This window comes from Notothenia rossii (assembly GCF_949606895.1).
Source record: "Notothenia rossii genome assembly, chromosome: 1".
NCBI lineage: Eukaryota > Metazoa > Chordata > Actinopteri > Perciformes > Nototheniidae > Notothenia > Notothenia rossii.
In genome coordinates this window covers 57,814,355-57,828,783 of record NC_136912.1, presented here as the reverse complement: position 1 = coordinate 57,828,783, position 14,429 = coordinate 57,814,355, and the positions used below count along the sequence as shown (strand labels likewise).

Below are 14,429 nucleotides of genomic sequence, written 5' to 3'. Positions count from 1 at the left end.
GGAACCACGGCAGACTGTCCAAAACTGGATTTGAACGGGTCCGCCCCATCCCCCCCTCCCCCACCCCGTCCCCAGAACTACACATGCTGGCTATTGTGTTTTGCAACATGTTCTCTATCTATATGGCACGTCTCTACTGGGAGCAGGGGCGGCGCCAGGGGGGAGCTAGGGGGTGCTGAAGCACCCCCCAGGATTGCCAAAGCACCCCCTAAGCACCCCCTAGAAATATATGTTTTCTTTTGTTTTTTTCCGAAAATTATTATTATTATTTTTATTAAATTAAATTAAATCAGAAAGATTATTTATTACATCAATGCAAATGTGAAACAAACAAATGTTTGACCAAAAACATAAAGCCAACACAGGTGATATGATTAGGCCAATGGCCAGCACCCATTAGATTTTTTACCTACCCATAGGCTAAATTACTTTGTGACACTTGAGTGACTTCCTGTTAGCCGGAGCCCCAAATTATTTGCTAACAGCAAAGTGACAAATGGATCGTTTTTAGTCCTTAAACGTCCACGTGTGGACACTCAATCAAAACCAACTGAAAGCGAGAGGGATTATGCACATAATAGGCCTCGTAAGTACAAGTAGCTTACTTGGGTCTCTGTGTTTCATTCAAGCTCTGCCCTGTGTGTGTGTGTGTGTGTGTGTGTGTGTGTGCGTGCGTGTGTGTGCGTGCGTGCGTGCGTGTGTGGCATGAGCCATTTTGTGTGCGTGCGCGAGCGAGCGAGAGAGAGAGCTCGCGCACCGGTGGGTATCTACCGGAGATCGGTGTGGTTAGCATCGGGTGCTAGCTAGCCAAGCTAACGGATATAAGGAGCTTTTTCAACAACAAGGTGGAGGGAGAACTCTCTCCTCCTGTCAGACTGAGAGTCTCAGATACTGTAACCTCACTCAGGGGAAGTAAAGGACTCTCAGTGTTTAGATAGTTAACTTTAGTCTAGTTATCTCAGTTGGTCTCAAACGGTTTGTTTTAAAAGGGGAGTGATTTGTAAAATATCTATAAAGAAATAGAAAATCTGTTTACAGTTCTGTTTCATATGTATGTTGAGAGATGTATCCATAGATCTCTTCATTTTGCTCTCAAAGTGCACCAGATTGATGCTTTTAACTTCAATATTTAAAAAAAGATCTCCCGGGACCCCACCCGGGAGGACCCTCCTAGAGGAGGTGAGGTCCACTCCCCACTTGTAAAAATAGCACTTTACCCCTGATTACACCTATATGCCGTGAGCTGATTACCGAGCCTTCATTGTAACAGTCGCGGGTACACTGTGTGTGCGTGGGGAGTGTTGCAGTAGAAAATTCAACTCTCACGCTGGTGCATTAATGGGAAACCCTTAATGTTTGAGCACCCTCTATGAAACGTCAAGCTACCCCACAGCACCCCCTAGAGAAAATCTTTGGCGCCGCCACTGACTGGGAGTTGTAGTTTTAAAAGACGTTTTCGTATTTCCCATAATAAGAAGTTGCCAGTATTAAACTGTGTACATCCCTGGAGGTTTAGGGGATAGGAAACACTCAAATTTAAAACATATAATTAATAAATGGGTGACAATTGCTTGTGCCCATAATGGGCAGCATTAATATATATACCCACATGCCAGCTAAGGTCAGAAGATTATTTAACAGCTGGTCTTATGTCTGTGACCCCTCCTGTTGTTCATTGATAAGCCTGAAACATGCACTTGTCAAGGTTCAGAGGCAAATTTTGCAAATATGGCAGTAGCCATCGATCATCTTAAGATAAGATATACTTTATTGATCCCAAGTTGGAAACATTTGCGTTGCATCAGCATGTGTACACTCTAAAAAATGCTGGGTTATTTCTATAAACACATTGCTGGGTTGTTTTGGCTGGGTCATAATTATGGGTTATTTGGGTACTGTTAACACACTGGTGGGTTGTTCATGCCGGGTCAATGGGGTTATTAGGGCTTCAATTGCAGTTGAACACCTGCCTGGGTTATTTTTAACGCAGAGGTTGCTTTATTCATTTTCCCACTTCTGAATCATTCTGGAACCATCTTTTTGTCATTTCTCACAACACAAGGTATGTAACCTATATTTTATCACTATATTTTACCTATATTTATATAATTATACAATTCTGTAACTTTTTGAAAAACCACTAAAACCACAACAGTGATTTTGCAAAACCACTAATCAGCCAGTGATTTCACAGAATCACCAGTGTTCTTGCACACTGTACTGTAAGACCGAACTAAGCTTCTGAAAGAAAATGGGTTGTTTTAACTCAAACATAATTCACCGCTAATTTTCTGATGACTATGAATATGATTTTTAATATTGTGTATACAGTGTTCAACCACTTTGGGTCATATTGTTAATAGTACTCAAACATTTTGACTGAATCTGTCTGACGCTGGTCTGACATCATCACGTATGTGCTCCGCCCCCGACGTGCTTGACGTTCTATCACCCATGCCTTCACCAGAGTCCGCCATTAGCTCCTCGCCTCGGTTGAAATCGCTCAGACTTTTAAGAATACTTTGCCCAGACACAGTGGCGATCTGTTCATCTTTCATACTGATCATACAGTCAATAACTTTGTTGTTATTAGCATCTGGTTAGCTAGCTATGCTAACGAATATAAGAAGCTTTTTCTACAACCAGTGAGGTAAAGGCACATCTTTATATGATCATTATAGTTATAAAAAAATAAGAGAATAAAGTAAACAGGTGTAAAGTTCCTCATGTTTGTCTAGAAGTCTTCTCATCAGGGCTCTATAAATAGAGAACTACGGCAGATATGTAATATTAAATGCTACCATACCGTGTATTACAATGCCGTTATGTGATGACTTTCAAAGAGAAAAGCAAGCACACTCGGAATAAAGTATTATTTTATTTTTTAAAAATGTTTTTGGTCTGTTTCCGGTATTTGCTAATGACGATGTGATGTGAGATGTGAGACTGGAATTGCACAGGGGAAAATAACGTATCTATGCCACAATTTTAGATGCAGATTTTGTTAAACTAATACGTTTGCGCTGTGGACCAACACTATACATTGACGGGGAAGGGGGTAGCAATAAAGATAGCACCATTAAACAGTTACACAACATAACAGAAATAATATCGATAGCAGCGTCCCTAGCAACCACCTTGGTAACAATGAAAACGTTGTATGGACACAATTTCCTGAAGTAATCTTCGTAATAACTAGCAAACTAAAGATCATTTACATCTACTGCACACATAATCTGAAATAACAACTCATATTTCTCGCATCAAATGACATCAAAACGCATTTTAATGGACAAACTAACTTTAAAATAGGCATTTTCCACCGAGAATAAAACGAAGTTCGGCCATGTTTTTTTTTTCTGCAGGGAGAAATTTGAAGATCATTTGACATCCAGCCATTGGAATGAATGGAATAAAGTTGGAGGTCAACCAATCACAGAACTTGAGAACTAATCACGGGGCTTGTCAAACATCTACACATGGTGTAGTCCTAAACTATAGCTGGGGATTCTGGGTAGTGTAGTGTCTTCTGCCATCCTTTACTCCGAAAAAATATTTGTTTCTCGAAGGGGAAAAATACAAAAAGCATTGCACCCAATTTAAACTAATCAATGTTGTGTAATTAACAAGGATAATCTGGTGTTTTTTAGTCGATGAGTAGTGCAGATATCACTGTAAAATCAATCGACAGTAAGGGGAATACTTACTTCCGGGTGTACAAATCTCCGTTATCCAATGGGAATGGACGCTCACATTGCCTTTAATGGCAGCCGACACAAACGAATGCTGTGCTTCCATGAGCGTCAAATCCCGCCGCAGATGGGAATACATTGCTATCAGTTGAAAACTATTTGCGTCCCTTTATGAAGCTGAAGGAGCCTAGGAGCGTCAAAACTGCACGCCACAGGACCCTGACCAAGCGTCGCTCCTGGACGATTATGGAGTGAGAGTGTGTTGCCCTCTCCTGCAGGGGGGCGTGGTCAGCTGCAGCCAAGCGGCAAACTCTGGGGAAGAGCCGGGACGCCAATACAGACGTGCTACACACTGTAGTTCATATATTGGCCGATAGGCGATGGCTGCAGAAAGGAGCAATTTCCATAGACCCCCATGTTAAAATGCCCAATTTTACAGCAGAAAAAAACATGTTTCTACCCCTGGCTCCATACATTTTATTATCGATATAGTTAGATTCCACCTTCATGATTATGGATCTGTGAGTGAATTGTTTTCTAACACGACCCTTTTATTTATATTAGGTCTTAAGGTTTTTGCATAAATTAGGGTGTGGTCACATTGAGTGTTACGTGCTTGTGTTGCTTTTCTCTGTCTCTCTGCTGCGCAGGTACACCTGGTCCGCCCCTGGCTCCGCCTCCCCCAGGTGTCCTAATGACATTCAGCTGGGGACTTAAAAAGGAGAAGCTGGAGGAGAAGAGGTCTCTTCCCTCTCCAGATGCCGGAAGACTCTGTCCGTGGACTACCTCACTCTGCTGTTTAGGATCTGTAGATCCCCTGTGTTACTTGTGTGTCTTATGTACTCTGGAGGACCAGGTAGTGTAGGTTTTTGTGGATTTATTTTCTCCCGCAGGGATTTGTTAGACCTCTGGGTAGCGGAGGGAAGCTCTGGGTCCTAGGGCCCGTGGTGTGGCTGGCCCAGGCCCCCTTCGTCCTTTTGTTTGTTTTTCCTGTCCTCCAGCCCTTGTTTATTTGCCGGTTGGCCATGTGAGTACGGTTGTGTCTGGAATAAATAAGACGCCGTTTAATGCTGCGTGTTTGCCGTGTTTTATTTTATGTTGCGGGTCTCCCCACGAGCCACTACCACTAAGTAGGGGGCGGGTCGTAACATATGGGGGCTCGTCCAAAAGCTGTCTCGGGCAGGTGCTGGTGTTAGGGTGAGTTTCAAAGTGGAGATATGGATTTTGATCTAGAGGGGTTTATTAGTGGTCCGACTCGGGAGAAGTTGGACTTATATAGTAAACCGGAACTGGAGCTAATCGCAGGCAGGTTTCACGTTGCGTTTAGTAAGCAGAGCAAGAAGCATGTCATTAAAGAACAGCTGTTGGCTGCGCTGGTAGAGCAGGAAGTGTTGTCGGAAGAGGAAGGGGGCGCTGCTTGTTTTCCCAAAGACGGGGAGACAGAGGTCGCTCCGACAATGAGCGAGCTTCAGCTGGAGCTACTTAAACTGATGATTAGAGAGAAGGAGATTGACAACAAACTGAGAGAGAAAGAAGATCGACTATAATCTCGAAATCAGGAAACTAGAGGAGGAGTCTAATCGGATGTTTCGTTTGAAGGAGCTGGAGTTAACGACATTAACGCACCAAACTCAGCAGTTGGGCTCTGCGCAACCTCATGAGTTTGATGTGGGTAAATACACCCGATTTATTCCAGTATTCAGTGAGAGGGACGTGGATAATTTTTTTATTCTTTTTGAACGGGTTGCAACAACCTTGAAATGGCCTAGGAATGTGTGGACTGTGATGCTGCAGTGCGTTCTCACGGGGAAAGCTCAGGAGGTATATGCTGCATTGTCTGACGAGGTCAGCCTGGATTATGGGCAGGTAAAAGCAGCAATTCTACACGCCTATGAGCTGGTGCCAGAGGCGTATCGTCAGAGGTTTCGCAGTTTTAGAAAAAAAGATTCTAAAGCTTATGTGGACTTCGCCCGTGAGAAAGAGGGACTGTTTGATCGGTGGTGCTCGTTGACGGGGGTAAGATCTCTAGAGGACATGAGAACGTTGATGCTCAGGGAGGAATTTAAAAACTGTTTGCCTGACAGAGTAGCCACATATACAGTATAAATGAGCAAAAACCTATGAAACTGTCTGATGCTGCGGTTTTGGCTGACGAGTATGTCCTCACTCACAAGTCTGACTTCGGTGAGAGGGATAGCACGCAGGCCCGGTTTGGTGAGAACAAGGTCAGGGAAAGCTCCGCTAATATGCCGTTACAGGGCAGCATGCCGAGAGCTGTGGAGGAAAGGCGAGGGAGGTTAATTGGGGAACCAGAGATAGCCCAGTGTGTTATTTCTGCAAGAAAAGAGGTCATATTGTTGCGAATTGTTATGCTTTGCGGGATGAGGAGAAGGCTGTAAAGACGGTCGCTTTGGTGAGTACTTCAAAGCCAGGGTCTCTCAAATCAGAATGGACGTTTTTGCTCCGTTTCTTATGGAGGGAATGGTGTCTTTACCGGGGAAGAACAACAGGGTTCCAGTGACCATTTTGAGGGATACAGCAGCTTCGCAATCCTTTATGATGAGGGGTGTGTTGCCCCTCTCTGAGGAGTCTGCTGTGGGTTCGGGTGTTCTTGTGAGGGGGTTTGGTATGCAGTGTGTGGGTTCGCCATTGCATAATATTCATCTTGAGTCAGATCGCTGCGGAGACTCTGGTCAATATGGAGACTCATTTGGCACACTTGCCTGATGCGCAGCGTGCAGACATATTGGAGCTGATCGTGAGGTAGAGCCCCCTGTGTCGTACCGACCCGGGAAATTCAATCCCCATCAGCGGGTGTGCTCCACCGTTGGTTCCACAGTCGAAAAGGAAGCACTGTCTATGGTTCTGGCTCTAAACCACTTGGAGGTGTTACTGTTCTCACTATGCTGCAGTGGTTGCAAGTGTTTTCTTTTGTGTGTTTTGACTGATATGTAGCCTGTTCGGTGTGTGGACTGAGTGGTTGAGCACGTCTCTCGACTTAAAGTTGATTGTTGTGATTGTTTTGTTTTTGTGACGTTTGGATACTACTTGGACCCCAAAGCAGAGACTGACAAAAATAAAGTTTCAACGTGTTTAATAAACAAAGGTATTCCAAGGCAGGTACGGACGACACAGAGCTGGCTGGCCGTAGTAAGTCCAAAAACGAAGCTGCGGGAAAACGTTCCCGACAAAAACTCAAAAAGAACTCCTAAACAAACTGCGAAGTGAAACAACAACAGACTCCAGGCTGCAGAAAGGCACTCCGGACCGCGGAACAGCATGTAATTCACTGGCAGAGAAGTGAGGTGAGGGCCAGGTTCTTAAAGAGCAGGTTGATCATGTGAGTGAGGACAGGTGTGCCTCATCTGCAGCCAGGAGTAAACCAGCCACGCCCCCCTGTCACACACCAGCCCTGCAGAGACGGAAAGACAGAGTAGTGAGGAGTAAAAGGAACAAACAACAAGTAAAACACAACAACAAAAAGCCCAAAGCAAAACATAACAGTTTTCTTTAAAAAAAAAAAAAATCACTAACTCATGTTGGGGGTGTTACGTGCTTGTATTGCTTTTCTCTGTCTCTCTGCTGCGCAAGTACACCTGGTCCGCCCCTGGCTCCGCCTCCCCCAGGTGTCCTAATGACTTCAGCTGGGGACTTAAAAAGGAGAAGCTGGAGGAGAAGAGGTCTCTTCCCTATCCAGATGCCGGAAGACTCTGTCCGTGGACTACCTCACTCTGCTGTTTAGGATCTGTAGATCCCCTGTGTTACTTGTGTGTCTTATGTACTCTGGAGGACCAGGTAGTGTAGGTTTTCGTGGCTTTATTTGTTAGACCTCTGGGTAGCGGAGGGAAGCTCTGGGTCCTAGGGCCCGTGGTGTGGCTGGCCCAGGCCCCCTTCGTCCTTTTGTTTGTTTTTCCTGTCCTCCAGCCCTTGTTTATTTGCCGGTTGGCCATGTGAGTACGGTTGTGTCTGGAATAAATAAGACGCCGTTTAATGCTGCGTGTTTGCCGTGTTTTATTTTATGTTGCGGGTCTCCCCACGAGCCACTACCACTAAGTAGGGGGCGGGTTGTAACATTGAGTGACGGCTCTGTCAAGTGATTGCTGGTGCTAGCTTCTTGTCTCTCTGCTAGCTGCTCCGTGAAGCTAGCTACAGGGACTCTGCCTGCTCAGTTCATCCAGGAAACACAACTTGAAGCCGGCCATGGTTGTTTGTTCTTCATGCTTATATAGACCGGGGGTACTAGCGTAGCATAGCGGTAGTTTTTTGTAGACCTGTCTGCCCGTTTTGTGAGTGCACTGCTCGCGTGCGTACTTGTGGCATTGTTTGGGATGACCTAATTAAAATACTTTCCGCCTTCCTCTTTGAGAAACATACACAACGCAGACAGACACCGTTCACATAGGCTTACATTTACTTGTCTATAATTAACTATAAAAAAATATCGGCGTTTTAACACTACGTTTATATATGCACTTATTTTTACGGTTTGCATATGAGGTGGTCCGCGAAAATCCTTGATAATAAATAGTGGTCCGCATAAACAAAAAGTTTGAGAACCCCTGCTTTAGACAATAAGAAACATAAAGTTGACTGTTGAGTTGCTCAATTTTTTTAGATTGTCAATACTATTACTGTATAACTAATATATCAGGTTAAGAGGCACCTTCAAATAAAGATTGGTCTTTAAATACATGTTGTCTTTTGAATTGTTTGTCTAAAGTCAAGGATCTAGAACTGGTACTTAGTTTTAATGATACAGTCTGGTTATTATGCTGTTTGGAGGAGGCCTCACAGGTAAGAGCACTAACTAGCTACCATCACATGTACCTTAGCTTGACTTAAATGTGTTAAACGTATAATTAAAGTGATATCAAAATATAAATAACTAATGTCATGCAAACATATTAATATTTGCTTGATTCCAGTGTTGAATTTAGCACAATTGCATACAAACGTAAAGGGATTTTAAGATTCTGAAGTATTATGCTAAAAACTCAATAACTTAGATTATTATTTATAGTTTTGCTGAATAGTTTCATGTCCCCTTACCTTAGAAACGTAAAATGCCACGGCAGTGTGCAGATAGGGAGCATGTTAGCTTAGCTTGGTAGCTTCAGCTAGCTCTGGAACTTTCAGCTCAGTGGCAGCAGGTCCCGCCTCGGCTCCGCCTCTTTGCCCTTATTTGGAGCAGGCTGGAGAAGGCGGGAGTTGAACTCTGACGTCATTGTCGAGCCGTTAGTGGCCGACTCCGCCTGGCTTCTCGGCAACTCTGCAGAATCCTATGGGTGACGTCACGGACCCTACGTCTATTTATATATACAGTCTATGGCTGCAGCTCACAGAATCAGCCCCCTGCAAAAAAAGCGCTGGAAAGAGCATATAGAGCGAAATGAGGCATGGCAAAAATGCAGGATATGTTTGGTGTTTTGAAAAATAAACTATATTTATATACTTTATATAGGTATGGCCCTACAATATATTGTTCAAATATAGCATGATAGGTTACCTTTAATGCAAGTTTAAGCATGCAAACAAATGTTTATGCAGATGCATCACTTACTAAACCCAGCCGACAGTATGCAGCCACGTTGCAGTAATGTGCTTCTTTCTGTATTTTCAGAACGAACAAAGTTAAATGAATTTATTTTAACCTTATGCTTATCACAATAAATTAGTGCTGACACACTGGTGCTGAGCTGAATATGCTGCCTAAATTACATGAAGTGCAAAATATGAATGTAGCCACATACGGTTGTTGACGTTGAAGCTTGTTGTCAAATTCAGATTCTGTGGCTAAGAGTTGTCTGTAGAGTTGAGATATAGGCCACCATGTGATCATTTATAACCATGACTTTATTTCCTAGCCTACCTGGACATGGCGGCACCAGCAGGAAAGATAACATGTCTTGGTTTCAGTCAGTTACCCTCTTTTGATCATAGATGCTCTCTCAGGCTTTCCCATCCAGGCTGCTAATCAAATAAGTGTGTCTTTTTAAATTGTTTTAGTTTGTGTTTCCAAATGACACCCCCACCTCCTCCATTTGTAAGAGAATCATGTTGAGCTGCTAGTGGCTGCTGACCCCTTGTCTTTTTAAATTATACAGTTTGATCTGTGGTTGTTTTAAACTGCAAATTTCAAAGTAAATATTAAACTTAATTCCACATCACCACTGGGGTATCAGCAGTGGCAAAGAATATTTGATGCATTACAGAATGTGGCAAACTGCCAACTGGCCTCTGATCATATGTTGTTTAATTATGTATCAAATGTGGAAATTTGAGAATTTTTTCAAACACGTAGACATTCATGAACTGTATGATGTGCCTGGTTTAAGTTTGGGAAATGGGGAAAGCACGGTGGGGGTTAGCCTTTTTATGTATATGAAAGATTACAAGTAAAGAGAATTATATTCATCTTGTGTGGCTTGATTCAACCATGGCAGACCTAAAGTAAAATCTCAATATGATACTGGGGGTCCCTATCATCTACAGAAACACTTAGAACTCAAGAAAAAGTTTTAGATGATCTTATGAATACCATCTACAAGATTCAGCATCCTCTGAGATCCATGTTTTATCCATCCACTTATCTGCAGTCGGGTCGCAGAGGATGCAGTTTGAGCAGAGGGCCCAAAATGTCCTGTACCCCGGCCACATCAACCAGCTCTGACTGGGGGATTCCATCACACTCAGGTACTGGGTCTTCCCTCAGTCTCCTCCCGGCTGGACCTGCCTGGACCTCCTCCATAGGGAAGCGCCCAGGTGGCATCCTGACCAGGTGCCCGAACCATCTCAACTGGCTCCTTCTACGCGAAGTAGTAGAGATAAAAACAAACCTCCGGAGAAACCCCAATTCAGCCGCTTGTATCTGCAGGCTTGTTCTTTCAGTTATGACCCATCTCTCATGACCATAAGTGAGGGTAGGAACGAAGATGGATGGTGGATGAGAGCTTTGCCTTCTGGTGGGGGGGTAAAAAAACTGCAACACCGCTCCCTCTTCTCTCATTGTCGGGCCCATCTTACTCCAATGTCCCTCACTTGAGAACAAGACCCCAAGATTTAACTTTTTTGGCATGAAGACTTTAACTATTTACACAAAAATATAACATCTCTTCTTACTCTGACATGGAAACATAACATGACCTTCAATAAGAGAGACCTTTTCAGGTATATCATCCCTGCCAGTCTGGCTCCACCGACCATAAAAGTCTGCTGAGGTCCAAGTAGTACTCTCGATCCGTACAAAGTAGTGTGAACAGCAGCAGGTGAAGAGTTACTTAATGACCAAGCGGCAAACTCTGTGGAAGAGCCGGGACGCCAATACGGAAGTGGCACACACTGCAGTTCATATATTGGCTGATAGGGACTGACTGCAGAAAGGAGCAATTTCCATAGACCCCCATGTTAAAATGCCCAACTTTACAGCAGAAAAAATGGATGCAATAAATATTATTATGAATATAGTTAGATTCCACCTTCATGATTATGGATCTGTGAGTGAATTGTTTTCTAAGACGACCCTTTTATTTATATTAGGTCTTAAAGTGTTTGCATAAATTAGGGCGTGGTCACATTGAGTGACGGCTCTGTGATGTGACTGCTGCTCTTAGCTTCTTGTCTCTCTGCTAGCTGCTCCGTGAAGCTACAAGCACTCTGCCTGTTCAACTCATCCAGGGAACACAACTTGCCCCCGGCCGTGTTTGTTTGTTCTTCATGCTTATATATCGGACTATTGTGACTCGCTCTGCGGTCAGGGTCGTGGGAAGTAGGGGTGCTGAGGGTGCTGCAGCACCCCCTAATGGAGGATAGGGAATCTGCACGTCCACAAGATTAAATGGAAATATAATACAAAAAAACGAATTTTCAGCCCTGATGTAACAACATTCATAATTAAGTAAAGATAACACCCTTTTCACCCCGGTTACAGTTTCCATTTGCCCTGTACGATGAAAGTGGGGGATGTTGGCTTATCAGGCGCCCGCAGCTCACACACAGGACAGATATCAGCTGTCTGGACAGGACTGATAGCCAGACAGACTGAGAGGCTCAGTGAGGTAAAGGACTGACTGTTTAGATAGTTCACTTTAGTCTAAGTTATCTCAGAGGGTCTCAAACGGTTTGTTAACAATTTATGTAAACAAATATTTCCAAGGCACAGCTTTATAATTATTGGGATAAATAAAAAAAGGTTTGAAATCATTCCAGTGCATACTATAGGACAGTAAACCAGAAATATTGTTTAAATCTGGAGAGATTAAAGAATATGCATAAATAAATAAATGTTAACTGGTCAAATAAGAAATAAATGAACAACAAAAATAAAATAAATTACATTTACTTGTTATTGGCTATGTTAGGTTATTGGTTATGTCCACATACTTATTTGATTATTAAAATGTAAACCGATCTTTTCAATATGGGTGTTTAGAGTTGTACCGCTTAGATCTAGTCTCTGGCAATTCAGCTCAAAGTGCACCAGATTGAAGCATTTTACTTTATAATGTTGAAAAAAAATCTTCCCCCCACAGCACCCCCCATTTAAAACATGTTCCCACGGCTATGTCTGCGGTTGAAACAGACGGTGCATGAATGCGGTTTTGCGGTAAGTGAAATTCGAGTACTTATTTATGTGTTAATGATTTTATCAGCTACGTAATTAATGTTAAGGCTTGGGTTAGCGTGTAAGCGAGTGGTAGCTACATCGGTGCTAATGATGCTAATAGTAGCTTCCAAGTTAAAATCATAGACTATATTTATAAAGGTTAAAACGAAATAGACAAGTGTTAAGCGTTAAGTGGGATAATACTATACAACAAATGGCTTCTTTTTGAGGTTGATAAAATAAGGTCATCCTTGTAATTTAGAGAGATGATTATTATGTAGGTAGGAACTGTATGCATCACTAAGGTTAATTTAAATTGGCTGTGCTCAAGTATGTAGACAAGCTAATGTCGAAGTAGTGTATGTGAAATCAACCTCACAATAAGATGTGTGTATATTACAATTATTAATGTCATATTTCAAGATGATTACTTAGATATTAAAATATGGTTGGTTGAGCTGGAGTTCATTATTGAGCTTACACGTTAACGTCACAGTCATCTGAAGAACAAACCCAAACCTTGTTGTTTTTATGAATTGCATTACCAAATTGGTATTTCATAAACAGTAAGCATTGGTAACACAACTTCCAAAGTTACAGTAGAATAAAAAAAAAACATTACAATTACAAAATAATTATATCTACAGCCCCTAAACACACAAACACACCGCTTTAATAAATAACACACTTGTTCTGCAATAATATGTTTTAGGTTTCCTGTAATTTTTGTTAGGAAAGGAAATGCCTGAAAGACACAACATTTTCTCCTTCTCTGAGGGTCAAGAAGAACATCCAAGAGGAACATTAAAAGCTCATGTTATGAGATTTTAAGACCAGTAAACTAAGAAACTACTTTTAATGCACCTATTTCCACATCTACATTCCATCAGCTGATTATTTCTATTTGCCTCGCTTTATGAGCTTCACAACACATGTGCCTTGTACCGCAGAGTTTGCAAAGTCACAAATAAATAGGGCCAATCTTCAGTCAGATGTGAATGTGTAATCTAACATTTTCAGTAAGAATAATGGACAAAAGGAGTGCAAATACAAATACAATTTATTGAAATGTGAACCAAAAGTTAATCAAATGTTTTAAATTAAACGCACATATGGACAGAAGGTGTAAAACTATTAAATGTATAAGTAAACACATTCAGTCAAATAAAGTGACAGACTAGGCCTGTGCAGTTGGTATCAGCTTTGCCCAGCATGGGCTCCTCCATCAGGCCTGGTCCCCCTCGCAGAGGAAAGACCCTCAGTCCTCTCCAAACCAACAGACAGGACGTCCATCACACGGCGGTTTCTCCCTGACGTCTCTGCAGCTTTCTGGACACCACGCTGCCTCAATCCGTCCACACTGAATATGAGAGGGGGAAAATGAAAATTACAAATGCTTTAGACAATAAGAAACATAAAGTTGACTGTTGAGTTGCTCAGTTTTTTTAGATTGTCAATACTATTACTGTATAACTAATATATCAGGTTAAGAGGCACCTTCAAATAAAGATTGGTCTTTAAATACATGTTGTCTTTTGAATTGTTTGTCTAAAGCAGGGGTCGGCAACCTTTTTCATATGAAGTGCCATTTAAAAAAAAAATGTTTATACGCGTGCCAACGATCGAGAATTATCAACAGGGGGGGGGGGGGGTTGATGAGCTTGACGCTCGTCAACTATCAGCCTCGCTGCGGGGAAGCAGTGTGTCTGTGTGGACCTGTCAGCGCAACTTACATGATGCCGAATTTAACAAACACATGTAAACAATTGGTTTAAACGGCATAATAATAAGGGCGATCGTCCGTTCTTTGATTTTCCACAGCACCCATGTTATGATATCAGGTTCATGCAGAGTGAGATGAGGTCGCTGTCCCTTTAAGAGAGAGAGAGAGAGGGGGGGGGGGGGGTTGTGGCTTGTGCATGTGTGTTTGTGGATGGTAGAGCGACAGTGAGGGAACATGTATGTTTCTGGAAGTGAAACGAGGCAGCAGAAAAACAGAGGTCTGTGATGTATTTTGTGAAACAGAAGAACAGCTAAATAAATGCAACGGCCTCCCAAGAAGAGCTCGCCTCTCTCCAGTCATTTAAGCTAAAGTTGGTTATTGAACCTGAAGCTTGTTGCTTCTGCCCTGCTCG

At 42.6% G+C, this 14,429-nt stretch overlaps 1 protein-coding gene and 1 long non-coding RNA gene across 2 annotated transcripts in view; both read right to left on the bottom strand.

Moving 5' to 3' along the window:
* The window catches only part of LOC307021219 (uncharacterized protein), a 616,546-nt gene that overhangs the window by 43,748 nt on the left and 558,369 nt on the right, over nucleotides 1–14,429 (bottom strand). The gene's annotated exons all lie outside the window — the stretch shown is intronic.
* On the bottom strand, nucleotides 6,770–8,854 carry LOC307020382. Its single transcript, XR_013802859.1, has 2 exons — nucleotides 8,742–8,854; nucleotides 6,770–7,104 (listed from the first exon to the last, which is right to left on the bottom strand). It is a non-coding gene; the product is annotated as an uncharacterized lncRNA (long non-coding RNA).